The sequence below is a fragment of the Micrasema longulum genome, unplaced genomic scaffold (assembly GCF_059751315.1).
Source record: "Micrasema longulum isolate JH-2025_06_02 unplaced genomic scaffold, ASM5975131v1 h1tg000142l, whole genome shotgun sequence".
Classification (NCBI taxonomy): domain Eukaryota; kingdom Metazoa; phylum Arthropoda; class Insecta; order Trichoptera; family Brachycentridae; genus Micrasema; species Micrasema longulum.
The window spans coordinates 72,255-99,360 of record NW_028277348.1 but is presented as its reverse complement, the minus strand read 5'-3'; the positions used below and the strand labels follow the sequence as shown (position 1 = coordinate 99,360).

The 27,106-nt window shown below is 32.1% G+C and overlaps 1 long non-coding RNA gene across 1 annotated transcript; it reads right to left on the bottom strand.

Annotated features, from left to right (window-relative positions):
* Positions 1–22,483: 22,483 nt before the first annotated feature.
* On the bottom strand, positions 22,484–24,543 carry LOC148284165 (uncharacterized). The gene is made up of 2 exons (XR_015825389.1): positions 23,196–24,543; positions 22,484–22,888 (listed from the first exon to the last, which is right to left on the bottom strand). It is a non-coding gene; the product is annotated as an uncharacterized LOC148284165 (long non-coding RNA).
* Positions 24,544–27,106: the final 2,563 nt, after the last annotated feature.

Here is a 27,106-nt window from a genome sequence, read left to right as displayed (position 1 = left end):
TTTTTTGCTAAAATTCAAAAACAACGTCGCTTTAAAAGTTGTTTAGGAAAAAGGCGATCTTGGGGAAAATATTGCGTCGAGAAATGAATTCATGGTGGAATTTTGCGTCACTTTCACGAAGTTGTTACATTGAAGGGTTTCTGAGACTGTGTTACTGTTCGGGGAACGGCGAGGGGTGGTTGTAGCCGGTCGGGGAAGGGGAAGGGGGTAGCAGCTGCCACGTGACCTAAGTACACGTGTCCTAGCCACCCTTTAATTCCTACCCCATTGTAAATTATTTGACTGTTTAAAACTTTCCTACAGCTGTATTTCATTATCATCACTTGTTTGAATTTTATGTGTTTTTTTTGTTTACGATACAATTTTATTTTTCTTGGTGTGTTTTATTTTTAAAATTTATGTTTCTTATTTAATAGTTACATTTATTATTATGCTATTATCGGGCGAATGTGTTAAAATAATGTATAATTGGCATAAAAATTTCAAGTTTCGTGCAGTATCCAAAGATGAGGCGAGAATTACTGACAAAATTTGACATGTAGAGCGAATGGACAGCGAAAGAACGAAATTAAAAAGATTTCCGATGCGAATATTGATGAAAAAAACGAAAAAAAAATTCAGCAAATGCTTGATGGACAAGTTAAAAGTCGTAATGGTCGGCGCGCGTTCATGAGAAGATGCATGAATATTGTCCATGCAAGTTCAATACCGCCGATGAATAATTTGTCAAAATGTTTAGGAGGAAAAAAACATGCGATTTCGAAAAAAAAAAATACCGAATACCGATAAAAACATGTGAAATGGATGTTGAAAAATTAATAGTATTTTCAAAATCAATATGGATATTGCAGAGAAATGTTTTCATACATATTTTTTTTAATGAAATGGTTTTAAAATACGTCTTTACAAAATTGTGACGTGTTTGGCCTTTATTATCATTTGTTATCATTATATTACATACACAAAATTATAATTTATGCAAAGTTGCTTTGACTGTCTAACTAGGGTTATTTACCCCGTTCTAAGACAGTCAAAAAAATATAAAAAACAGTAATCAATATATATAGACACAGTTATAAAGATACAGGACAAAGTGAAAAACAAAGTAAAAAATGGAGTAAAAACATGGTAAAAAATGTAGTAAAAACATAGTAAAAATGTAGTAAAAACATAATAAAATGTAGTAAAAACATAGTAAAAATGTTGTAAAAAAAACGTAGCAAAAACATAATAAAAACAAAGTAACAAATGCAGTGAAAACTTATTAAAAGCCATTAAAATATATAAACATGTCTATAAAAATATTTTGAAACTCAGTAAAATGCGAAATAAGAACAGAATACATAGTAAGAAACATATTTAAATTCATAATTAAAAAAAATGTATGTGTGTAGCAAAAAGCATATTTAAATTTAAAGGGTCATGAACCAAGTTCAACATTTATCGTGAGATATTAGGGGCGTGGCCAATGCAATGCAGACTTTTGCGGGAATTTGAAATCCTAAATTTCAAAATATTTTTTTTGCTACTATTGAGTAAAAAACATTTTTTTTACTCGTCAGTATTTCATAGACCCTTATTGATTTAAAATTGTAAAAAAGGTGATATTTCCCAATTGTGACGGTTAAACTGGCAGTTACGTGTGGATTATTCGCTGTATCGCCTTTACGCAAATCGATTACGTCTCGTCCGCTGCATGGGATTTAGGGATATAGCGGTATTACTTTGCTCACTAAAGAGTAGGAAGGGTTCATTCCCGATACTGAATTTAATCGAATACAAGCAGTCTATTGGTCAATTTTGAAATTCAAATATACCAATCAATGCGACTTGTCCCAATCAATCGAAAACGCCAAAAAAAAGATTTTTATTTTTTTGGCTCATGCGCGGAATTGAACGTACATAGACGATGTGAATATAGATGAAGCGAGGTCTGTGTGCAAACGGTGGTGTGGTGCATTATAGTTAGTTTGTTTTGTCGATTTGCGATTGTTGTTTTTTTTGTTTTGTAGGCGTTACACATCAGACGTTGGGTGGATTAAATAATTTGTTTGAAGTATTTACGCAAATAATCTTAAAAATAAAGTCCTACTGAATTGTAAACATGCTATTCGTCAGCAAGTTCTTTTTTTACTTCAAGTACTTAAACCTACTTTAATAATTGTAATTAAATATTACAGTTAACTAATATTAAAACAGAAAAAAAATCATTAACCACATTTTGAGCATGCATCTCATTCCTGTAATAAATGCACTATCCTTAGAATTGTTCGGTAAAATGTTACATACTATATTTTAGGTATACTGTATTGCAAATTTGTTTTGCTATATTTATTACAATATTTAGGAACAACTCGCTTTTCCGTATAAGTAAACCTGGTATGTATTGTAAACATTTAATAGTATGTGCATGCAGACAAAAAAAATAGTTATGCCAAAGTGTAGTCCTAACTATTATTATTATTATAAGTTGTAGATATTGTTTTACATAATAAAATATAAAAAATCAAACAATATTCGTACCGATAAGCTATCAACTAATCGTTTGATATTATTGTGTATTAATTTAAAATAAGATAGTATAAAATTGGGACGGACACTCGGTAAATACATTAAAAATCATGGAGAAGATTATCAAAATAAGTATGTCTCAATTTTTTTTCAAAAATAATACGATCAGCGAGAATCAATATTGACCCATGGAGAGCAAAAACATACAATATGCAATTGCCAGGTTATCCTATAATATACAAGAATCTCTTGACGAATCTCTGAAATGTATTGGAATTTTTTTTGACTTGAGAAAAGCCTTCGACAGCATTTCCCACGATAAACTTTTATTAATATTAAAATCTATTTACATTGATGGAGGGGCCTTAAGCTTACTTCAGAGGTATCTTACAAATAACCGTCAAAGACAAATAAAGCTTTTAGCCAACGCCTGACCAAGTAACTTTGGTATACATCAAGGGACAGTTTTAGGCCCATTACTTTTTACAATTTATGTAAATGACATTTTCAAACAGAAAATCATTTGCAGGCGACACTGTTATCAGAGTGACCTCGGTGAAAATAGTGCAATAGTAGTAGAAAACATACTTGTGTCATTCAAGTAAAAATATCAAAGCTTTTCAACAAAAACATTTTTGAAATTTCATTTTCCCAACTTAGAGACTATATTATTTTTAATGCAATTCTTATAGCAATAACAAACAATAAAAATGTACCAAAGTGCAAAACCAATAAATTTCAACAAAATCATAAATATTTGGGAATCGAAGATTTAAATAGCCTCCCTACGGATATTAAAAAAACAGAGGAAAACAACTGATTTAAAAAAATATATTATTTACTTTTGTGTGGCTGTGGTGAAATTCATAAATTATGTATATATACATTCATTTTTTTTTTTTTGCACCACAACAGGCCAGGAGGCCCAATTACAGTAGTGAATTACATCACAGAACGCCCAGGCTTGAGAAAAATCACATTAAATTTTTGTGTTCTCACCGGGAATCGAACCCGGAACCTTCCATATGTGAGTCAAGCGTCTTGACCACTTCACCACGGAGGCCGCATAATACGAGTCTACATATGATACAAGACTTAATAGATCTCTCTTATTTATATAAATGATGATGTCGTAAATTTTATGATCTTCAAATGGATGTTTTCACACCAAATTTGGAAAATAAGATTTGTATAAATATGCTGAATTTCAATACAATAAATATTTGTCCTTGGTATGCGATGGATAATTATAATACGAATGAAAGAGTTGCCAATCCCACAATAAATCTGTTTGTCTGTAAAATAAAGAGCACGAGCTTAGAACTTATAAAAAGGAAGACACCGACGGTGTTTTGTGGCCGGTGCTTGTGTGAAAGAGATAAAAACAAAATAAGATATTCGTTCAATTAGCCGGTTATTAGCAGTAAGTAGGAGCGCACGATAGTTAAATGACTGGCGTATTTATTAGTTTTAATTTATATTGCTACAACAGACCTAAATTTAATAGTTATGAATTACCAAAAAAAAATATCAAACATTATGTCTCTGTTTTTTTTTTTTCAGGGGTCTGAACTTCAGAATATTCAGTCTCTTACTCGAAGTAACAGGATGTTTCATTACTGCTTGTAAAGATTTTTTAAGCACAGCCTTTTAAGGGTTAAATATTAGAGACCAGCTCAATCATATTTACATTTTTTTTATAAATAATGGATTATACTACAACTATTAAATATAATAAATAAATCTTCTGTGTAAGCCGTTTTTTTTTTGGAGAGGCACAGCGTAACTAGAATAAGATTATTACACAATCAATATACATTGCAACAATACCAACAAATCAATGATTTATGATTTTTGCTATTTCGAATATACCGCGTTATCTTTATTTTTATTATTTTTCTACCTAAGTATGTTAAGTATTAAAATCTCAGAAGTTGTTATATAGAACATTTATAAAACAACTGTGTAATATGTATAGATATATTGTTATTATATTATTTCATAATTTTGTATAGAACACTGTATGTTAATTGTATTTATGTTAATGTTTATAAAAGGTATTTGTGCCGTGTATACACTAATAAAATAATAAAAAATAAAAAAATAATAAAGTAGTCATGTTTAGTATGAATTGAAGTGCATTCAATTACTGTACACAATTTTAAATCAACACAAGAAAAATAAATATCTTAGAAAAACAGTTAACTTAAAAATTATCGTTTTAAAGCTTTTGACGGAAAAATACAGCTCGAAAACTACAAGTAAAACAAAATTAAATTTTCAAAAAGTTTGAAAATTTTTAACTAAAGAATAAACACATGTATATTATGTTTTTGATCCTTTTAAAAAAAAATATTCAAAACATTAACAAAAGCAAGATAATTTTTTTAAAATCAATGTTTTAATAAAATATAATGTTAAGAATTACCGAATATTATATAAATTATTTTTAAATAAATTTAGTGGCCAATTGATCAGTGAATTTTGTAATGCAAGTATGGAAAAAACAGCTTTTTATTCATCGATCATGTTTACAGTTTTGAAACTAAAAAACAGTTTTTCTTGAAAATTTGGTTTCACGACGTTTCTTCCGCCCACCCTTCATTTAATATATTCCTTAAAATAAAGTTTTTACTATTTATTTGGACTAATCGTATTCAAAATATATATAGTTGATGAACAATCTTATTATTTTAGGACGAATTTTGTTTTTCCATTTCGTTCACTGCGATAAACGTGTTTTATTGCTATAAATAATGTTTTACAATTTAGAACTGACTTCAGACTCTTCAGAGGAGCCGATTTAAACAAATCTCATGGACTAATTAGCGAAAGAAAAATAGCACTTGTTAGTATTCTCCCTAACAAGTTTCAGTAACAAGCATCTAGAAATAACAAAAAAGAAATGATAACGCTCATTTCATTTCCGTTCTTCGGAGTACATTCAGTCTGGGACAGTCAACTAGGGAGACACGAGCCAAAACTTGTCTCGATATTATTTTTAACAATTGAGATTGAATTTTTTTGACAGAAATTGTAGGTACATTCAATAATGTATATACCGCATACCGCATCTGAAGACTTAAATCGAATCAGACTAAACTACTCACAAACAAGTAGTTTTACGTTTTGGCCATTAGGTACTCTGTAGACGTCGCTTAGTATGCAACTGCCGATTTAAATTCAATTATGCCGTGTTGTGTCGTTGGCAAGTGTCAAAATACTGCTGGGATTAATAGGGAATACGTTAGGATCACATTTCATGTGTAAGAAGCGAATTCGCAAGCAGTATTATTTAAGAATTCGGTTATTTTACCACCTGTCAGATTGTTAAATAAAAGTACGTGGACATTTTGTTAGTATTGCCAGGGTAGTCGAATTTTTTACCCGGTAGTCGAATGTTTTTCTATTAATAAGCCTGTGTGTAATATTAAACGGTATTAATTTACTACTGAATGATTATTTCATTATTTCTTTTTACGTTCGCCTAGTAAAACTACCTGTTTTTTTTTATCGTCCAGTCAGTACAATATTTTTTCTTGGAAAAATAACATAACACAAAATGATCTTATATTTGTGTATATTGTTCATGGTCTGGCAACATTACGGGCTCACTTCACGCATGCGCGTAGGCGCGATGTCGGGTAGAGGGGGGACTTTTGGACACAGTACGGTGTATACAAACTTGGTTCTACGCGCCTTCTGGTATATTATAATTCTACGTATTTCACAATGTTTTTTTGCAATTTCAAATTCAGCCATTTGCAGAATTAAAATTCACATTTAATGATTTTCTGAAAGTTTCGAAGGTCTCATATGTTTTTTCCCGTCCCATCTTTCATTATCAATTTTATTTTATTTTTTTATTTCTTGTACCCATCCACAATTCTTTTTATTTATATTTGCAGCATTGTTATCAAAATTGAAATGTCTACAGCAGTTTGTAATGTTGTTGGTGACAGGGTTTAGTTCAGTTTTTTATTTCTTTTTAGGAGCCATTTTTTTTTTAATAGTTAAATTTATGTAATAAAAAAGTAATTGATTAATATAAACTATTTTCGCTTGAGTTGAAAAATTAACATACACCGACTGCTTCTAAAAACTTTCTTAAATATCGTATTTTTATGCACTACCGACATCAAAAGTGTTAAATATGTTGTATTTGCAGATAAATTTATAGAGTAAAAAGAGGTATATAAACTATCAAGAAACATTATAAAAAATCTCACTGTGATCGTTTTTCATTTGCACATGACACACACATTAGAGTTTTTTTTGTTGTTTTAATCACTAAAACATTGAAAGTGTTAACTTTTTTATGTGTAAATTGTTCGAAGTTGAATAAAAACACAGTACACAAAAGCACGAAAAGTAATAACTTTTTTAGATATTTTTTATTTCTTACTTTCTTGATTTTAAAAATTTAATTAACGCCTACCCATTACTGGCAGGAAACACTTAATGTAAACTTCTAATTAAACGGAACTAGTAACAAAATATTATACGAAAAATGGTCCTTCGTTTCTCAGGAACGAAAATTTGTTTTTGTCATTTTTTTATTATTATTTTGATGAAGAATTATTCCCTACCCCTGACTACTGTCTACTTACTCTCCCCGTAGTAATTATTCCATAGTAAGGATTCATTTATCTGGCGAGTCCATAATCAAGTATTATCTGTCAATCCCAATTTTCGAAAACAAGTTTTATCTATAATTAATACAATTCATTGGTTAATTTTTTAAATTACTTCTTTTCACAAGTATTACTAATTTTCATCATTATTATAAAATGAAGTTCAATTATAACAGAAAAATTTCTTACAGCTAAGATTGAGAACACTTCTAACAAAGGAATATATCGGTCAAGTCATATAAAAGGCTTATGACTTGTCATTAATAGCGGGTTTAAACATTGATATAATATCTGCAATTTGCCATTAAATGGTAATAAATACAAAAAACAAATACTAATACATATGTATAAACATTGAAACATATGTTTAATTTTTTAAAAACTTATTGGCTCTTCTGTAAAGTTTCCACACGTCATGTCGTTCGGTAACTTTTTCCTTTCCAGCGTCGATACATAGCTATGTAGGACATCTGTTGACATTTTCTAAAAGATTCATCCTTGACTAAAACTTTTTATTTAGAAAAAATGTTTACTGTTTTATCTACAAGTTTAATATAGCACCATCTGTACTCTTTTGAAGAAACTTTTAAATTATTGATTCGAACCATTTTAATTTTAAAAAATGTTTTCTATTTTACCGATGTTTTAAAAGCACCATCTGTTTTCGAACATCACAACTATTATGAAACCTTATATGGATGAATGTACTTTATTTTTCATTCCCGCCATTCCCGGCGATTGCGCCAGTGATATATGTGATAGTAGGTCCTATAAAAAAAATAGTGGATTTTTTTAAAATCCAAAAATTATTTATATTAAAAAGAAAAAATATGTAATTTGGCTTTAAAAAAGTATTTGAGTTTGATTTATTGAAACAATATACTGTACTCTTAATGAAAAATTAAAAAATGAAAAACCAATCAGATATTGCTGGAGTAACGCACTGATGTATAATTAAATAGAGATGATGCTTCATAAAACGATAGGTTCAAATCATGTTTTAAAAATGAGCGTTGTCGCGTCACGCCGCATCTACATTGCCGTGCAAAACGCTTAGTAGAGTTAAGGAGTCAACGAAATGGCATGAATAGTAAAAGTTTGCCTAAAGGCAACTTCATCTGATAAACTATACTTAATCACCGGAATCGCTCCACCACACTTTTATTTATTCATTTATTTATTAACGAACATTGTCTATGTATACAATTTATAGGGTTTAAATATTACAATAAAAGAATAGTTTAAAACATTAAAAAAGAAGAAAAGTAGCATTGACAAACATAAGGGACATCGAGACAAGATCTGGGCTAGTTATTTAGTGCTCGTTTAAATCGGTGTAAACTCAAACCAAAAAAGTCCAGATCTTGTCTTGAGTTAACAATACGACAATGACGGGTCATTGGAGAATTAAGGCCAAAGTTTGTTCTATGCCGATCAATAAACAGAACTTCATTGTTTCTCAACCTACGAGTCGGAATATTGAATTTTACTTATTCCAGTAATGATGGAACATCGATTATATCATTTAGTATGCCGAAAATATATATGCAATCAATATTAGTTCTACGTTTTTGTAGACTAGCAATATTTAACATCGACTCTATATCAGCATAGGAATAATTACCTCTCTCTAGTCTCTAGTCCAAGCATCCATTCTACTTTTCGAAGCAAGCGATGTTGGACTGATTCAATGTGATTTATGCGATTGACATAGAATGGAGACCAGACCACGGAGGCATATTGAAGAAGAGGGCGAACAGTTGAGCAATCAAAAGTTTTGATTGTACGGACATTAGTAAAATCAGAGGATATTCTGTTAATGAAGCCAAGCAATTTCAGTGATTTATTTACTGTTTTATTTATATGCTCGTTGTTTGTTAGTTAATAGTCTAAAACAACTCCTATATCTCTGATGGACTTAACTAAATCAATTTTGGAGTTTTCTATTAGGTACCTGAAATGACATTATTTTGCATTTTTTAATATTTAGTTCTAATTTATTGACTTTATACCATTGGTTAAAAGAATTAATGTCTGATTGAAGAAGAAAACAGTCTTGTAAAGTTTGAATTATTTTGTGAATTTTGTTGTCGTCCGCGAAGAGCCAAAAGCGAAAGTTAGAGAATGATTTAGCAACATCATTAATAAACAAATTGTAAAGCAGGGGTGCCAAACGAGCACCCTAAGGTACACCCGATGTAACATTCCCACTGGTTGATAAATAGTTATTTATCCGAACATTTTGTTTCCTACCAGTAAGATACGATTAAATAAATGAGAGTAATGGATCTCTTATTCCCAAGGCATGTAATTTATATATGAGAATTTTATGATCTACTTTATCAAATGCCTTGGAAAAATCAGTATAGAGAATGTCAATCTGCTGACCATCCTCAAGTGCTTTAACAATAACCTGGGTATAATCTACCATGTTAGAGGTGTTTTATCTGGCAGATCTAAATCCATGCTGTTCATCGATCAGTATATTTTTAAACATGGGTGTGATTTTGCTAGCTATAATAGCTTCAAACATTTTAGGTAAACAAGATAATGTTGAAATAGGCCTATAATTGCTAACATCAGATTTATCGCCTGATTTAAAAATAGGCCTTATGTAATTTATTTTCCATAAGGATGGAAACTCACCAGATGACAGAGAAAGATTAAACATGTATGAAATTGGTTTAGCAAGAGTGTAGCTACATTTTTTCAATAAAACATCCGGAATCCCATCAGGTCCAAAAGTCTTTTTATTGGTTAATTTGTTCATAGAATGGAAAACATAATTACTAGTTATTGTGCAACTGTTTAGATCTATAGTATTTAAATAGTGTAATGGGATAGTGCAGCATAAGGAATTATTATTTACAAAAACGGATGAGAAATGAGTTGCAAAAAGATTTGCAATGTCGGTACCATTAGTTGCTCGTCCGTCATTGAGGAACATAACTGACGGTACACGGTACATGATGATCGCTACGCTTATCCGAGACAAACTTCCAGAACTTTTTTGGGTCATCGTTAATCATCTGCTCAGTATTGCTAATAAAGACATTATAACAGATTCTTGTTTCCGCTTTTACCATTTCTCTCAATTCGGAAAATATTTGGTAATTTATTAGGTTGCCAGTTGATTTGTGATTTCTTTTTTTTTCAAATATTAAGTTTTTTAAATATGAACTGAACCATTTTGGAAACTTTGGTCGGATAAAGTTAGCTTCAGGGATGAACATATTTATTGCTTCATTCAAACATTGGTTAAAGTTAATTAAGCCTCATTAATATTGTTATAAGAAAAAATAGTGCTCCAGTCATAAGACAAGAAATATAGGTTAAACCCATCATAATCGCCTTTATCAAACTTGTAATGCGCATTATCGTTAGGTTTAAGTGAGTCAATATTAAAGGCATGCGTAACATTTATATCAAGTGGTGGGTGATATTTGTCAATGGGCAACAAAGAATCAATAGATTCTGAAACAAAAATGTTAGGTATAGTACTGAAAATCAAATCTAGACAGTATCCTGAACAATTTTTTACAAAATTCAATTGATACATGTTCATCTAAGCAAATGAGTTTACTCCCAACGCTCTTTGAGGGGTATTGGGGCTTTATGTTTTAACTCCATCTTCATCATTAATCCAAGATACTTTAGGCAAATTATAATCTCCACATATTAGCACAGAAGCTGCATTAGTGGAAACTCACTCTACCAATTCTGTGTGGGCCTTGTAAGTATCAATAGACGAAGAAGGTGGAATATAAACACAACCGATTATAATTTTTTATCCGTTTATAATTTATTTTTTATTATCACTTTCGTCTAAAGACATCTGCAGAAGCAGAGGTACAAACAAACCCACAATCTTAGACATCCCCTATACCACCACCAGCCAGCAGCCTAACGTCCGAGATCTAGAAACAGTTTTATTAAAGCCACCTCTCCTATTGAAACCTCTCAACAAAGTAGAGAGAAAGGTATGATCCAGCTGGACACGTTAAGTAAGTAAGTAGACCCAAAGGTGTGGAGTAGAATAGAGTAGTGGACAGCTACAGGCTGAATATGAAGTAATATTTTAAAGTATATTTCTCCATATTGCTGTAGAGTGTCAAGAAGTTCAGATAATTTAACTCACAACTACATTGTTAAACCTTACAGAGATTACCATTGACTTTTAATATTCAGAATCCTCAAGTTCGGTCATATCACCCCACTACTTCGGGAATTACACTGGCTACGTTTTCCACAGAGGGTGGAATACAAACTCTGTTGGCTTACGTATAAATCACTGCACAACTCTGCTCCTGAATATCTAAGGGAACTATGCATTCCAGATGAACTAGCTGACAGGCGTCTTAAGCTTAGATCAGCTACGTCTACGGCGAGAGAAAAAGTTTTATACCTCTACACAAACAGCGCACTAAATTTAGTGAATGTGCATTTGCGGTCGCTGGCCCTATGGCATGGAATGCTCTCCCAGCAGAGGTGCGAGGCTATAAGAGTAAAGTGATGTTTCGGAAAAAACTTAAAACCCACATGTTTTCTAAATCATTTGAATAAATCCGTAGCATGTGATATCAAAATAAATCATTTTAATCAAATTACAAATTTAAAAGCTTCCATTAAATATATTTATCCAGAGAATCACTTTGTAAAGCACCCTTGAGGTATTATATTACGAAAATGGCGCTATGCAGGTTGTTCTTTTAACCCTGTCACATCTGACGATCAGTATGAGCAAGACAAATTGGAAAAATTAAAATAAATTTTTAGAACGAATAAAATTTTCAAAAATAAAATATGAAAAAAAACTAATGGTTGCTTACTTCTGCAGGGGAGAAATGGGGGGGGGGAGGGGGGAGTCTGATATACCATCAACCGCGCAGCGGCTTCCCCCTCGCTTCTCCCCTGCAGAAGTACGCAACCATTTGTTTTTTTTTAAATATTTTCTTTTGAAAAAATTTGTTCATTCTAAATATATTTTTCAATATGCTAATATCTCTTCTCGCCCATACTGATCATCGTGGTTTCGGATGTGACAGCGTTTAAAGAACACCCTGTTTATAAGTTATCCATAATAATAATACATGTATGGTAAACCGTAAGCAGTATTTAACGATTTTGATTTACCATAATATAACAAAGATCTATGGTTCCTGGCATTTGTTATGTTCTGGAAACCATTACCAGTATAAAATCATTTCTACTAGAAGTCAGAATACTGTGGAAGATCAGATTTCCAAAATTATGCATATTTTAATGTGATATTAATTTCATTCTTTATTAAATAAATTTAAACCCCCAAGTATGGTTTCTTTTATTTGTGAACTTCCATCAAATAAATGTCGATTTTTTACAAATAAACTTTTTAATTTTTTCTCCCAATAAAAAAAATAGCTTTTTATAATTTTCATTAATCACATGCTATAAACACTGTTATTCTCACATTCTATCAGTTGTTTTTTTTTTTTAATTGAAACACATTGTTTTGAAAATATTCTAGTAGGAGTGTGAATAATGTCTTGTGATAATTTTACAAAGTGATTAACCCATTTCACCTTGTTTTGATGATATTCTAGTAAAAGTGTGAATAGTGTCTTGTGATCATTTTCTACTACTACCACTTCTACCATCACGCCATTTCTCCGTAGGGGTAGGCAGAGACACATTTCTAGCTTCTTCTACATTCATACATCTTATCATACATGCCCTTCGGTTCTGCCTGCTTTTGACATGACCAGACTAAAGATTTCGGTTTATCTGATCATGCTACGTCTTCCTTGGTCGTCCTCGTCTCACGATACCGTTCATTTTCACCACATATACTTGTTTTACCATTTTTTCGTCATCTATTCTTGACAATTATACTTGAATCAGATTTACACTCTCTACTGATTTCATAATTCGTAACCCTGTCATACATTGCTTTCCCACACATTCGTCTAAGGGCTCTATGGAATTGTGATAATTTTACTAAGTAATAAACTCATTTGAATTTTCTACCTACCTACCGTATACGAGATATTATATTATGTCACCTGCACTATATTATAAATTAAAATCATTATTAGAATTATTGTAGGAATCTGCTTTTTAACTAATCTATATTTTTCAATAGATGGCAGTAATTTGACGTTTAGAGAATTTAGCGCCGCCATTTTTACACAGCTGCGCTGAAACAGGCTGGGAGTGGCTGTCAACTGGCGCTGCTAGTAGCGAAAGTCAGGAGAAACGTGAAACTAGCAAACGGGAGTTTGGTTTCTGTCGGACGTGTGTGTCGCCTGTGTTCGTCAGTTTGCATTTTGATAAATAAAAGACAATAAGTTTGTTCTTCAACCAGATTTACCTCAGCACATTATTAAGGTAACTTTAAGGATTATATTTTGCCCATTTGATTAATTATCAGTTTTGAAATATGATCTGTAAATCATTTTGTAGTTGCCATGTGCAAATGCGTAAGGTATCGTAGTAAGGTATACGCACCGGCTGCCTCTTCACATGATCTTTGCACTGTTTACATCATTGATGAAATACAAATATAAACAAATATTTACCAATAATCTAATGAATATATGTGTTCATTTGTGTAAAATAGTTTTAATTAAAATTTACCTACAGAAATGCATTATTTTCCGAAGACAATTCTTGTAATCTGTAATCCGAATGGAAGTAAATAAACCTGTCATGTAGGTTGTGTGTGGGTTTTCTGGGATGAGGAAATGCACTCTGCTTCCATAATATATATATATTTTTTAAATAACTCACCTTAATTTCGGTTTTAATGTTAAAGAGGAAAGTATTTTGTTTTTTGTTCACGGTTAGCCGAAAACTGTAAATCTATTGACAAAAAATAGTTTTGATGTATAAATTGTAGCGTCGTGTCACAAAAACGTATCGAGCGTACAGTTGAATAGTTTTTTAAAAATATGTTTTATGTAAATAAATACAAGTTTAAAAAAAAAGATTATCGACTGTTAGGTTTGCTAATTCGCGCAGTTTTTATATGAAACAATTGTATCCGTTCCATATAAAAAATGGACTATTGCACTTAAAATTCACTGTAAAGTGAGGTTATGTGCATATTTTAAAATGCAATGAACAATTAATGTTTGGATAAAATTTTCACCAAATTCTTTTCAGTGACTATGACTAAAGATTTAAGGTTCAATATAATTAACCCTTTCGGGCCTAATGGGTAACTAGGGTCCCCCAGTAGTATTTTTGTCAATTATATTTATTTAATTTTTTGCATAATTCTATCCCATAATGTTAAGAATGTGTCATAATTATTAAAGTATTTTTATGCCAAATCCTTTCAATAATAATTCACGTTTGTCTTGGCTTCCCCCCGCGCTAACAGAAAACATGACGATTTATCGCTTTACAGTGTAATAATCTTTGATATATTTGGTCAGTTAGCACGTGTACCTTTTGCTATTTGGACGCAAATTTCCAGCCATAGCCTGTTCGGCTATACAGTAAAATCGATATTTATGTACGAATATGTGTATATTTGTATGAAAATTTAAAGTATCTTCTTCGGTAATCTGTAATTGAACTTGTCTTGAAAAAAAAATTGTATGCACAGGTCATAGAATTATAATCGTCCAGAAACCGCGTACTCGCATCAAACTGAAGCCGACTAAACTACTCATAAATAAGTAGTTTTACGTTTTGGCTATTAGTTGCTCTGTTGACGTCGTTTACTACGCAACCGCCGATTTTAATTAAATTATGCATTGTAAATACTGCTGGATTTAAATGGAAATAGGTTAGAGTCACATTTCATGTGTAAGTAGCGAATTCACCAATAATATTATTTAAGAATTCTATTATTTTACCGTCTGTCAGATTGTGAAATAAAACAAGATGGACATTTTGTTAGTATTGCCAGGGGAGTCTTTTGCCCGGCTTTCTATTAATAAGCCTTAGTATAATGTTAAACGGTATTCATTTACTTGATTACTAAATTATTTTTTTACGTTTGCCTAGTAAAAGTATCTAGTTTTTTTTTTATAGTACGGTAAAATATTTTTGTGGTAGAAGAAAAAATAAAATAACTCAAAATTTACTTAAACTTGTGTTATGATAATATATTGTTCGCGATCTAGCAACATTACGCGGCCACTTCACGCATGCGCGCAAACGGGATGTCGTGCAGGGGGGATCATTGGGAAACTTTTGGAGACAGTGCGATGTATGCAAACTTGGTTCTAGCTTCTGGTATACCATAATTCTATGGGTATTCTATTTTTCATTCAGAAAACTTAATTTTTATTCATTGAAGATAAATTTTAACTTCCCATTGTAATACCGTTTGTATATAAAAAAAATATTGTCTTTGTCGGTATACTGTAATCGAAAATGTTTCCAAAATAATCATACTATATACAAATAGTCGGGGGGCAGAGTTCAACAAATTAATTACTAGAATTTTATTGATAAATTCCAACCTGGACACAATTACAAATTATTCTGAATTTTATTTTGTATGCTTCTAAGATTCTCTCTTCGCGTAATTTGCTATTTAAGACTTTTGTTCTATTTTTGCTTATCAAATACAAGAGTTGTGATTAGCCTCTAAAGAAGCATTTGAACTCTAGATATTAAGTTAATAACGCTGTACTGTTAGTGTTCTAGTGTCAATGACTTCTTACAAAAAAGTTTTTCTGGTTTTCATCACTTCGGTTTCAACTATTATTTGCCTTTCGATAAAAATAGAATTCTTAGGTACTACTACGTGCTTGTAACAATTCTCAATTATTTTATTTTGTACAACCCTTTTATGTATGTTAATTAACAACTCGGCATTTTGTGTCTTGTTATTATTACCTATGCTATTCTAATCATGCCTGTGATAAGTCAATGTAATTCAATATATAATGAATGTGCAATGTGCACCTTCTACAATCTATGCCCACGATCAGGCCATGCCTTTGTGGGATTTTTTGTTAAGTATTTTTCTGTTAATATGTGTTTCATTGCTATGTAATTATCCTTTATTTTTTTACTACTCTGTTTTACCTCTTATGTATATTGTAAAAAAAAAAGAAAAACAATACCAACACTTACTAATCAGTGAATTAATCTATACACAAGCCATGCCTTTGTGGGTTTTTTTGTGTTTATAAAATTTAGTTTTTTGTAACTTATGTATTAAAAAAAAAAAATGTCTCTTTGAAACTTCTAGATGTAAGTAGTTTCTGCAGTTCCGATGATAAAACACCTTTACACATAGAAGCCGCGTCTTCGTGGACCAATAGTCAAACCTGGGCCGCGATTATGACCAGCTATCTTCATCGGTATATACTAAGACGGTATAAACTAATATCCATATTTATGTACGAAAGTGTGCATATTTGTATGAAAATTCAAAGTATCTTCGTCGGTAACCGGTAATTGAACACGTTTAGAATACTTACCCTGAGGGTGTAAGAGCATTTGCCTCCTACGTTATAGTCCGTTACTTCAAAGATTTGGGCTAAGAGTAGTAGAACTTTAGGGAGAGTAGGACGAGTGCTTATATTTGATTTACGGGTAGAGATTTGGGCTTGGAGTAGTAGAGATTCAGGGAGTGTAGGGCGAGTGCTTATATTTGAATTACGGGTAGAGATTTGGGCTTGGAGTTGTAGAGATTTAGGTAGGGTAGGGCGAGCGCTTATATTTGATTTACAGGGACCATCACAATATACCTATCTACACGGGTCGCAATGATGCCAGGAGCTTGTTTGGTACTGACCCCGTACTTACAAGAATAGATCCTTATTAACGTTTTTGCACCGCGCAAGTAAAATTTTCGACCCTGAAAAGGGGGCATTGCACAGTTGATTTATTGTCTTGATACGAAGTATTAATCAGACTCATTGGATTTGTATTACTCTTCTTTATTGACCAGCGAGCGCTTTCGCTAAGCGAAATCTTTTCAATGAAAAGTATCTGTTGTATTATTAACTTGCCGACCTAAATATTGAAATTCGGTGCCCGTTGTTGATCTGTCACTATTAATCATATTAGAAAATGGGAGTCTGGACCTCTGATCTGCAATCTGCAACATTAGAGCCTAAACATGTTTCGCAAGAATCGTGGTGGTATGCATATGTCGCCGCCAAATAGTTAAATCAGCCACTGAACTTAGCGACTAGGCTTTGCATTAAATGTCGGAATTTAACTGAATGGCTAGGCCGTTCTTTGAATGAGCGTTTAACGAAAGGTTTGAACGTCGCTTTAATTTCATTCATCAATAGTAATCGCTTTACTTGTAAATTTATTTTGTCATGTGAAGTTAGGTTAAGTTAGGTTAGGATAGGTTGGGAAGTTTAATAAAAATATACGTTTTTTTACTTGACTTAATCCTTAATTTAACTTAATAATTAATCCTTAACGTTACTTAGTAAGTTAAGTAAAAAAACATTTTTTATTAATATTATACTTAACCCAACCTATCCTAACCTAACCCGGCGGCTTTTAGTTCGAGCGTTTCCAAAGAGCTAGCTTTCAACCAGCCAACACGTTTAACGTTGAGTTATCTTAATTCGTTCAACGGACGGCCTAGCCATTCAGGTGAATGCCGACATTTAATGAACAGCCTAGCCGCTCTGTTGAGTGGCTGATTTAACTATTTGGCCGCGACATGCACACCAGCGCCGCGGTCAAACGTCTTCTAAAATGTGTTATATTACTCAACCACGCGGACAACCTTACTTATTAAAAGTTTTATCATTTAACTTTTCGAAAAATTATTGTATGTTAGATGAATTTATATAGTGTACACACGAGAAAAAGTTTTCGTTAGAAACATCGCATGTTCTTGCCTAGTTTTCAATTCCAAGTTTTTTTTCGGGAGTCGAGAAATATAGACAAAACCCGCAAAACTTAGACGCTTTTGTGGATTAATTGTTTTTCAAGAAAATAAAACGCTCCCTAGAAAACATTTTTAGAAGTTGCCTACTTTCTCCTGTATTCCACTTCTTTCCACCTTCTCCTTGTACACGAGGCGTTTCATTTTGCCTCTGGCGACACTTCCCCATTTACCCAAGTTACCTATAGTTTTTTAACTAAATAATTTATTCAATGCTTGCTCAATTTCTTCTCAAGTATAATGTATTACGTCTTTACCCACCCAATTTTAATTTAAAGCGCGCCTTTCAATTCACCTCACATTTTAATGAATTTGTAAATTTTCAGGAAATTCTATTTCTGAACAAAATTATTTATTTGATATTCCTGTACATTATTAAATGAAAATGTCAATGTCACAAATTTTAATAAACGTACATTAATTTTTAAAATATATGTAATGTTATGGACTTTATTGGAATCAAATGACAGCAATGAGGAACTTCAGCCCTACGGTAAATCGGATACAAAAAATGTGTTCTTGCGCGCGGTAAAAAATAGAGCGCTAAATTGTTCGGCAAATGAAAATGCACGAAATAAATAATAAAAAATATTTCAATAAAAACGAACTACTTTGAACGACTTCACTAGTTCATACGAATCAACCAATGATAAGAGCGCTGTGGAAGATACCCGGTTTACTTACCGTCAACGGACCAATCATCAGAACTCACAGAGAATAAGCGGAAGATAATTTCTGACGTCACATGCGAAGTAATTTCAGAAATACGAAACTTTAAAATATCATAGCTCTGATAATACGATACATAAAATTAACATACTACAACAGAGATGAAGAACATTTAAGAGAAGGTAATATAGAAGTCTAGGCATCTACAGGGCTTATGAACTGTCAATGGCTGGTTTAAGTGGCCACTTTACACACTGTGTAACATTCACCATTCTGCCTATATTTAAACATCTATATTCCTTCAATTCTTTCATCTGTTGATGTTTGTGAAGTTAAAGAGCTGAAACCTTTATTTATGCGGGTGAGATTCATCTAATTGAATTATTTCATCTACATACTAGGCAACGCCTGAAAATATTATTTTTTCAATTTCTATACTTTTTCATGGACCAGGTAATTTATCAACAATATTTTGAGTTTGTCCAAATTTTTGTAGACAAGGACTGGATTCAACTCCCTTGTAGTATGTTAATATAAACAGCTCCCCAGGGAGTTGAATCCAGTCCTTGTCTACAAAAATTTGGACAAACTCAAAATATTGTCGATTCATAAAATTAAAAAAAAAAAATGGTTTCATTTAATGTTCTATTGACAAATAAAAAAAATCACCGAACTTCCTCATTGAATTAAAATTATGAAATAAAGCATTTTTATGTGTAATTTATTTTCATATTAATTGATTCTTTTGTTTTATCAATGTTAATGTTAATGAGGTTATAGTTATTTCATTTTTCTAATTTTGTTATTTTAGGCGATTTTTCTTCAGAAATATCTTTTTTGAAAAAATGAAAATTGACATATTGGTTTAATACAGAAATATGGTTTGAGACTCTAAGGATTTATTCCTATTAATATAAGCCGTACATAAGACAAATGTATAACCAGGTTTTTCGTCCTTATGAATTCATGAAGATTTAATCGTATTTATACTTGTATTTTTTTAAAGTCGTGCTTACATTTAAAATGGCGACTTGACACGATATCTCCTGGTTTGGCGATGCTCCCTGGTATTTCAAATATTTCTGTTTATTCAACCTTAAATCGCAATAATTTAACATGGTGATAAGACATATCAAATGGATATAAATTAACGTCAAACACGCGACAAGCCCAATAGAGTCCTCACACGCTAACCTACGGCATAACCCTTTCAGACAACGTTTCTGCTAAATTGATTTAGACTCATAAATCTAGTTTTTGCAAAAAAACTAAAAATAAATATTTCGATGTAATTTTTTTATGTATCCGAAACACACCTCGTTTAATATTACATAATTCCTGCAATATATGGTACTACGTATTTAATATTATCGTGTTTTTAGTGACATTCCATAAAACATGGTGTAATGCGAGTTTCGAGGCCAACTACTTTTATTAAAAAGCATCAAAGTGTTTCAGGCAACGTATTAAATTAGTTATGTGTATGTTTTCTTTTTTTTAAACTTAATTATGAATTTGATTTATTAAAAGTATTCTGTAGTCTTGAGCAAAAATGAACTTTAGCATAATATGTAAATAATGTAATCTATTACAGCGGCTCGCAATTTTTTTGTCGACGGAACTAACGGAACTCTGATTGATATACCTTTTTTGGCGGAACCCCGTCTCGAACAGGGCTTTTGACCTGACATTGGCTGGTTTAAGTTTCCGCTTTACACACTATGTAACATACACCATTTTGCCTATGTTTGAACATCCATATTTCTTAAATTCTAATCTTAATGACCTTCTAGGAGGTGAAATTCAGTCTTTTGCATACAAACATTTGCACAAACTCAAAATATTATGACTTAAATGTTATTTTTAAGACCTACTACACTTTGCATGTTGTAACGTTCGACTTTAAAATAAAGACTATATTTTAAATTAAACATCTATACTACATATTCGTAATTAACGTGAAGAATGAAAGTTTTCCACAGTTTTTCTTATAATAGCACTAAAATTAGATTTTATTTATTTATTTAACTTTTTGTACATAATGTTATTTGTACATTGGCGGGCTTATTGCCAAATGGCAATTTCTTCCAACTAACCAATAAAATAAAAGTTTTATTTTTATAATTCAAGTCACAGAACATATTCAATAGAAGAAAAAAAAATTAAAAGCCAAAGATATATAAAAATAGAAATAAACGCATTTGTTTATAAATTACCTTAAATCGAAACTATTACTCAATGGGAAAAGGGAAAAAAGAGGAAAGAGGAAAAAGGAAAGGAGGAGAGATTAAGGAAGAGAAAGAATATGTTTCTTCAGACGTCCGACAAATGTCCGACAATTGAATACGGAGATCTGGAGCGGCATCCAGTCTACTTCTGATCTTGTTCTCCTAACTCTCGGAACTCCCGTGACCCTTCCACGGAACCCCAGGATTCCGCGGAACACCTTTTAGGAACCGCTGATCTACTATACACCATCATTCCCCTATCCAGACGTAATGGTGCATAGTCCACCACATTGGTACATTAATCGGAGTGCCTTTCGGAAATTTCTTTGTAACGTGAACACAAGATAATCAGTTGTGTGCTTTAGGTGCCAGCCCAGGAACTATGAAATATTTCAGCGTAAATACTTTTCGCGCGGCACTAGAACACGAAACGGACTTATACACAATTATATATATCGAGCCATGATCGCCAAAACATTGCAACCGACAAAAACTGTATTTTACAAGAGAATATTTTTCTTCTTAATTATTAATACACTCGTATATGTACTTTATTAACCAAATTTTATTTCGAATATTTATTTTTGTTATATTAATAAATACGTTTCGGCGATGATGGCTCGATATGTCGATTTCCATTTGTACGTAAAATACTGAAATAAAATATTGCTTTCTCCTCATTTTTCTCAAATTAATAACTAGGTATATTGTTATATTATACCGGTGGATAATGTATCATCAGTCAACACTGGTACCCTTTTTATTTTTTGTACTCACCCGTCTTGTATCGATATTGGTTTTGATATGAACATTGTTTGAACAGCGGAAGAATTGTCAAATCCCTTATCCTTTCATATCTCCTTACTTCTAACCACTAGTTTCTATATCATTCCATCCGACCATCTCAACATTGTGTCGTCCCGTTAAAATCAGAGGTTGAATTGTAAGAAAGTTTATCTTGTTAGTTTTTCGCCTGCCCTTGGCATGTTTACCTTTACTGTATTTACTTTATGATATTACACATTTCTTAGCCGGAAATATAAAAAGAGACACATCTTTGATTTTTAGGGAAAAAAAAACCCAAAATAGTTTTACCAACGTATGGTAAAATTCAAACCAATTAAAGGCCGTTAGGGATGTCGATATTAAATTAATTACTCAATTATTTAAATAAAAAATGATCAACTTTTTATACTGTGTTAGAATGGTGCGTGTTACACAGTGTGTAAAGTAGCCATTTAAACCAGCCAATGATAGGTCATAAGCCCTGTAAATGCCTAGACTCCCATATTTCCTTCTAAAAAATGTTTTCTCTCTCTGTTGCAACAAATTTAAATATGAACGACTCCTTAGGGAGAAAATCCAGCCAATCTGCAAGCATTTGGACATACCCAAAACATTGTTGATTAATAATATATCATTCTCCTCGTTTTCACATAACAGTAAAGCAAAAGTAAAGTAGAATAAAGTAGTAAGTAAAGTAGTCTTGCCAAAAGTAAAACACTTATTATAGTTTTTTTTTTATAAAAAGAGAAATACTAGAGTTCTTTTTATTTACTCAAATATTTTAATTTTCAGACCATTTCCTAAAAGTTTTAAATAACTTGTGCTGGAAAAATGAAAATAGAGTTGTGGTAGAGTGGGATTTGAACCTGGGACCTTTGGTCCGTGAGTCCACAATACTACCACGGGACCACAACTCGGTTGGTTGATGGGTGATTACCTTATAGCAAAAATACATCGTTTTATTATTTAAAAAAAACTTTCTTCTTAATTTTGTTGCAACAGAAAGGCAAAACATTTTTGAGAATGGAATGTGGAAGTCTAGGCATTCACATGGCTTATGACCTCTCATATACCCTGTGAATGCCTACACTTCCATATTCCCTTCTCAAAAACGTTCTCCCTCTCTGTTGCAACAAATTTAGATCTAAAAAACTCCCTATGGAGGTAATCCAGCCTGTCTGCAAACATTTTTGGACATACTCAAAACATTATTGAACTTTGTTCTTGTTAGAAAATCTGCTCAAGCACCCTGCGACGCGGACTCAATTTCAAGCCACTGCGCCCAGAAATGTAGGAGATCTCTTTTTGAAGCCCATTATTAATGTCCAGGTAATCCAGCCTGTAAAACATTGTTGAACTTCGTGCTTGTCAGAAATTCTGTTCATGCACCCTGCGACGCGGGCTCAATTTAAAGCCACTGCACCCAGAAATGTAGGTGATCTCTTTTTGAAGCCCATTATTAATGTCCGGGTAATCCAGCCTGTCTGAAAACATTTTTGGACATACTCAAAACATTGTTGAACTTCGTGCTTGTTAGAAATTCTGTTTAAGCACCCTGCGACGCGGACTTAATTTAAAGCCACTGCACTCAGAAATGTAGGTGGATCTCTTTTTGAAGCCCATTTAATGTCCACATAGCAAAACTGGTGCCTCTCCATAATGTGTATGCAAAGGTCTCCGTTTTCTTATAGATACTTGAGCAATTTTTTTGTCTAGTATTATACTATTATACTGATGAAGTGCTTTCTTAAAATCATCAACATTGTTAATGGCGAAAGCTTACCAAATCTTGAATAGCTTTATTTATTTCAGACCCAAAGCTTGTAGTAAAACATCCTTATTTACATTTAACTTAGGCGTTTCCTGAACATACATAATCGTACACTTAAATATAATCTTCCTTTCGTACAATATCTGCATGAAATATAACAGTGGTTTCCTTTGATTCGTCCTTCCTACATACTACATACGTATGTCGGCACTGTTTCTATCAAGTCGTGTGTGGCGAACAGTACACAATAATCAAACCTCGCATTCATAACGTTAATGGCCGGTCGTATATTATTATTACTAACATAAACCTCGTTCACGGAAAATGGTTTTCTTTTTATTTTTTAGTCGAATCTGTAAAAAAAAGTTAAAAGCATAAATATTTGTTTCAGGGTTGCATTCGACGAGTATGCATGTACAAAAAAAAAAGGATGTTGTTTTTTTGTTTAAAAAAAGTTTGTTTTTGAATGTTTACAAACAACATTCGCTTTTTATGGATCCCAAACAGATTTTTTCCTTACATCCCACATAATTTATTTATTTTAACTGGATTTTTGGTAATACTAAAATAATATTAACTGACATTCAATACATTTTTGAAAATCGCATTCATGAATAAAGTGCATTCCTGTTGGTGAGAAAAGCCGAATTTGACATTTGCAAAAATAATTCTATATTAGAAAATTCAATATTTTATGTTTTGGAATTCAACCATAAACGAGAACCTAGGTACCTGTTTATCAATGAAAAGTATTTTTCCAATGTAATAGCAGGCAAGCCAATGTTCGGGCAGGACAACGTCTGTCGGGTCCGCTAGTTAAATATAAATAATGAATGGACTGAGAAAGAAATTCAATATTTAACTTTTTACGTAGTAGCTTTGATAGTTGTCTTGTGTCTATATTGCGGAATCTTTGGTCAAAAAAAAGATTACTCCGCTTAAACAACCCTTTATTTATTTTAACATGTTAAATCAGATCATTGAAAATTCACCCACTCAAAATAAAATTCGCTTGAATCAGAAATATGTTTGTTAAATTGTAGTCTACTGAAAATCGGGTATAAAATATAAGAAAAAAAAAAATTGACTTTAAGAAAAGGTTGAATAATGGAAATATTTTTTCTATACCATAATGTTATTTAAATAAATTCAATTCATGTATTTTTTGTCTTATGAATTTAAAATTTTGCGTAGACAAATAATAATGTATAAGGTAATAGGTATGTAATATATTCATATTAAAACAACGTGTTTTTTTTAGTATAAACTAATTTAATTAATCTAGCCAGTTTATTTTCACTAAATAGATTCAGTTGGAAAATCTTGTATTTTTTTAAAATCATCATCGTCATTTTTTGTTTTTTACAATATACATAAGAGGTAAAACAGAGTATCAAAAAATAAAGCACAATTACATAGCAATTAAAAACATATTAATAGTAAAATAGTAAACAAAATACCACTATGCACTTATAGTGCATAGGGGTCTGCCATTGGACACCAATCGCAGTGTATCTTGATTATTTTTGTTACATGAAGATAATATGATCAGTCTTACGCCTTAGGTACCAGTCCAGGGACTATAAAATATTCTAGTGTAAAAACACCCTTTTAAATAAATATTTCATATCAGCCATGTCGGGAATCGAACCCGAGACCTCTTGCATGGTAGGCAAACGTGCTGACCATTACACCATGAGGCCGACAATTTTGGGGTAGTAACTATATAAACTAAAGTAGCTAATCCGACTTTCCTAAATCCAAATGTTATATTTTTCAACCGTGGAAATAAAAAAGTGTTAACCTTATTTTTATTTAATGCTAGACTGTCTACGTCCACACAATAAACCGCCACTCAAGCAGTTTAGCTTTGGTGCCGAAATTAAAGTCGTGAATTCAGGGCGAATAGTCAAATAAGCAGTATTTATAATAAAAAACAGGGCCTTACTTATAAATCGGGTATAAAGTTAAGCTTGAGAATAGTGGTAGAATTATGATGGTATAGCAAAAAGTATTACTTATAAACCTCGCATAGAGTTAAACTATGTTTTAATCTGGGATAGCGACCATACCTGCGCATTATGTGGTATAACGCTGGAATAAGCACGCGATCTGTCAAAAGTCAAATTTTCGGTTATCAAAATGGATAGTTTATCAGATTATTTTTCAATTTTAAACAATTTCGAAGTCCTCCGACCTTCTCAATGCGATTCAAGTGATTTTTAATAATTTGTTTTAATACTATCTGAAATGTATGTCTTTTAAGTAATTTTGATAAAAAAAGAAACACAAATAAACTAAACAACTCGTTTTTACGTTCTCCTCTTCTTCCTAATTTTGGTTTCTTTTTCTAACGGTTTTCTCCGTGTTCTCCATTACACTGACAATAGTGTCTATTTTACTTTGACGTTTGTTTATTGTTTAAAGTTACTGCGCACGCGCAGTGTTGACTGTTTAAAAAAATTCTAGGTAATAAATATTTTTATAAGTAAGCTTTTTTTATATCGGTTATAAATAGTTAAACCGGGTATAGTTCTTTCTTAATGTAAACCTGGTATAAGGAAATCTAATAAGTAAGGCCCAAGGTATTTAAACCAACATACGTCACTTGTGACAAGTAGCACTGCAATGTAGGTAACTTTATGAACTTTACTTCTGGAATGATCGCTATTTAGCAGAACCCACAAGAAAGGTACCAAATTTTTTTTTCCTTCTATTTACTATGCTTTTGAGTTCAGGAAACTGCAGCGTGCAGGATACGAACTTACACAAATCATGACTCATTTATGAGCTATTTACCTAGATTCAAGATATCTAAGATCAACACTTGCCCATTCGATGATGTTACTCTCCAAGATGTCTCCAATCTATTGATGCGTTGCCCCTTTTTAAGTCTGCAGAGAATACAACTTGAGGCGCGATGCAGAAGTCTAAACGAGGATTTACACGATGTTTATGTAGTAATTAGTCATAAGGACTTGTCAAAAGAGGTAACATTATACATGATAGATATAGTAAAGGCAATAAAAGGTATCAATGATAACAGGACACCAAATGCCGAACACTCTTATGAAGATCTGTTAGCGAATTACAACAGTCCGCCTTCTCCTGACGAGTTTTCTGTGGTTTCCTCGTCACTAGAGCAAATGCGGAGAGGCTCCTGAAACAGGCCACAGCCGAAATCTAGCACCCGATCCTTACATAATATATCAACTAAATAACTAAACAAAGTTTTTCATTGAAGTAAATTTTATAGAATATTTTTTTTAAAAGTAAACAAATAAATAACTATCCCTTTGAAGTAAATATAATCCTTGTGCATTACAAGCAAGGTGAAAGAATAATGCAACTCACATATTAAAAAAAAAAGGGTAACTTCATTTCCTCGAACTTAAGTTGTAAGTCACCAAAATTCTGCTGTAATGAGAAAGCATACTTTCTCTCGCTATGCGTGTGTTCTTAATTCAATGATACCAGCAAATATGTGCGAATTCCATGCACCGTGTACTGAGTACAGGCAAAGTGAGTGTTTGATCTATTCTGGTTCGAGTGGCATTAGTCGCAGTCAGCTTTCCAGGAACTGCCACCGGTGCGGTGGCACGGTAGAGGTGTCATGTCGCGAATGTGTGCGGCTGTATATTCCTGG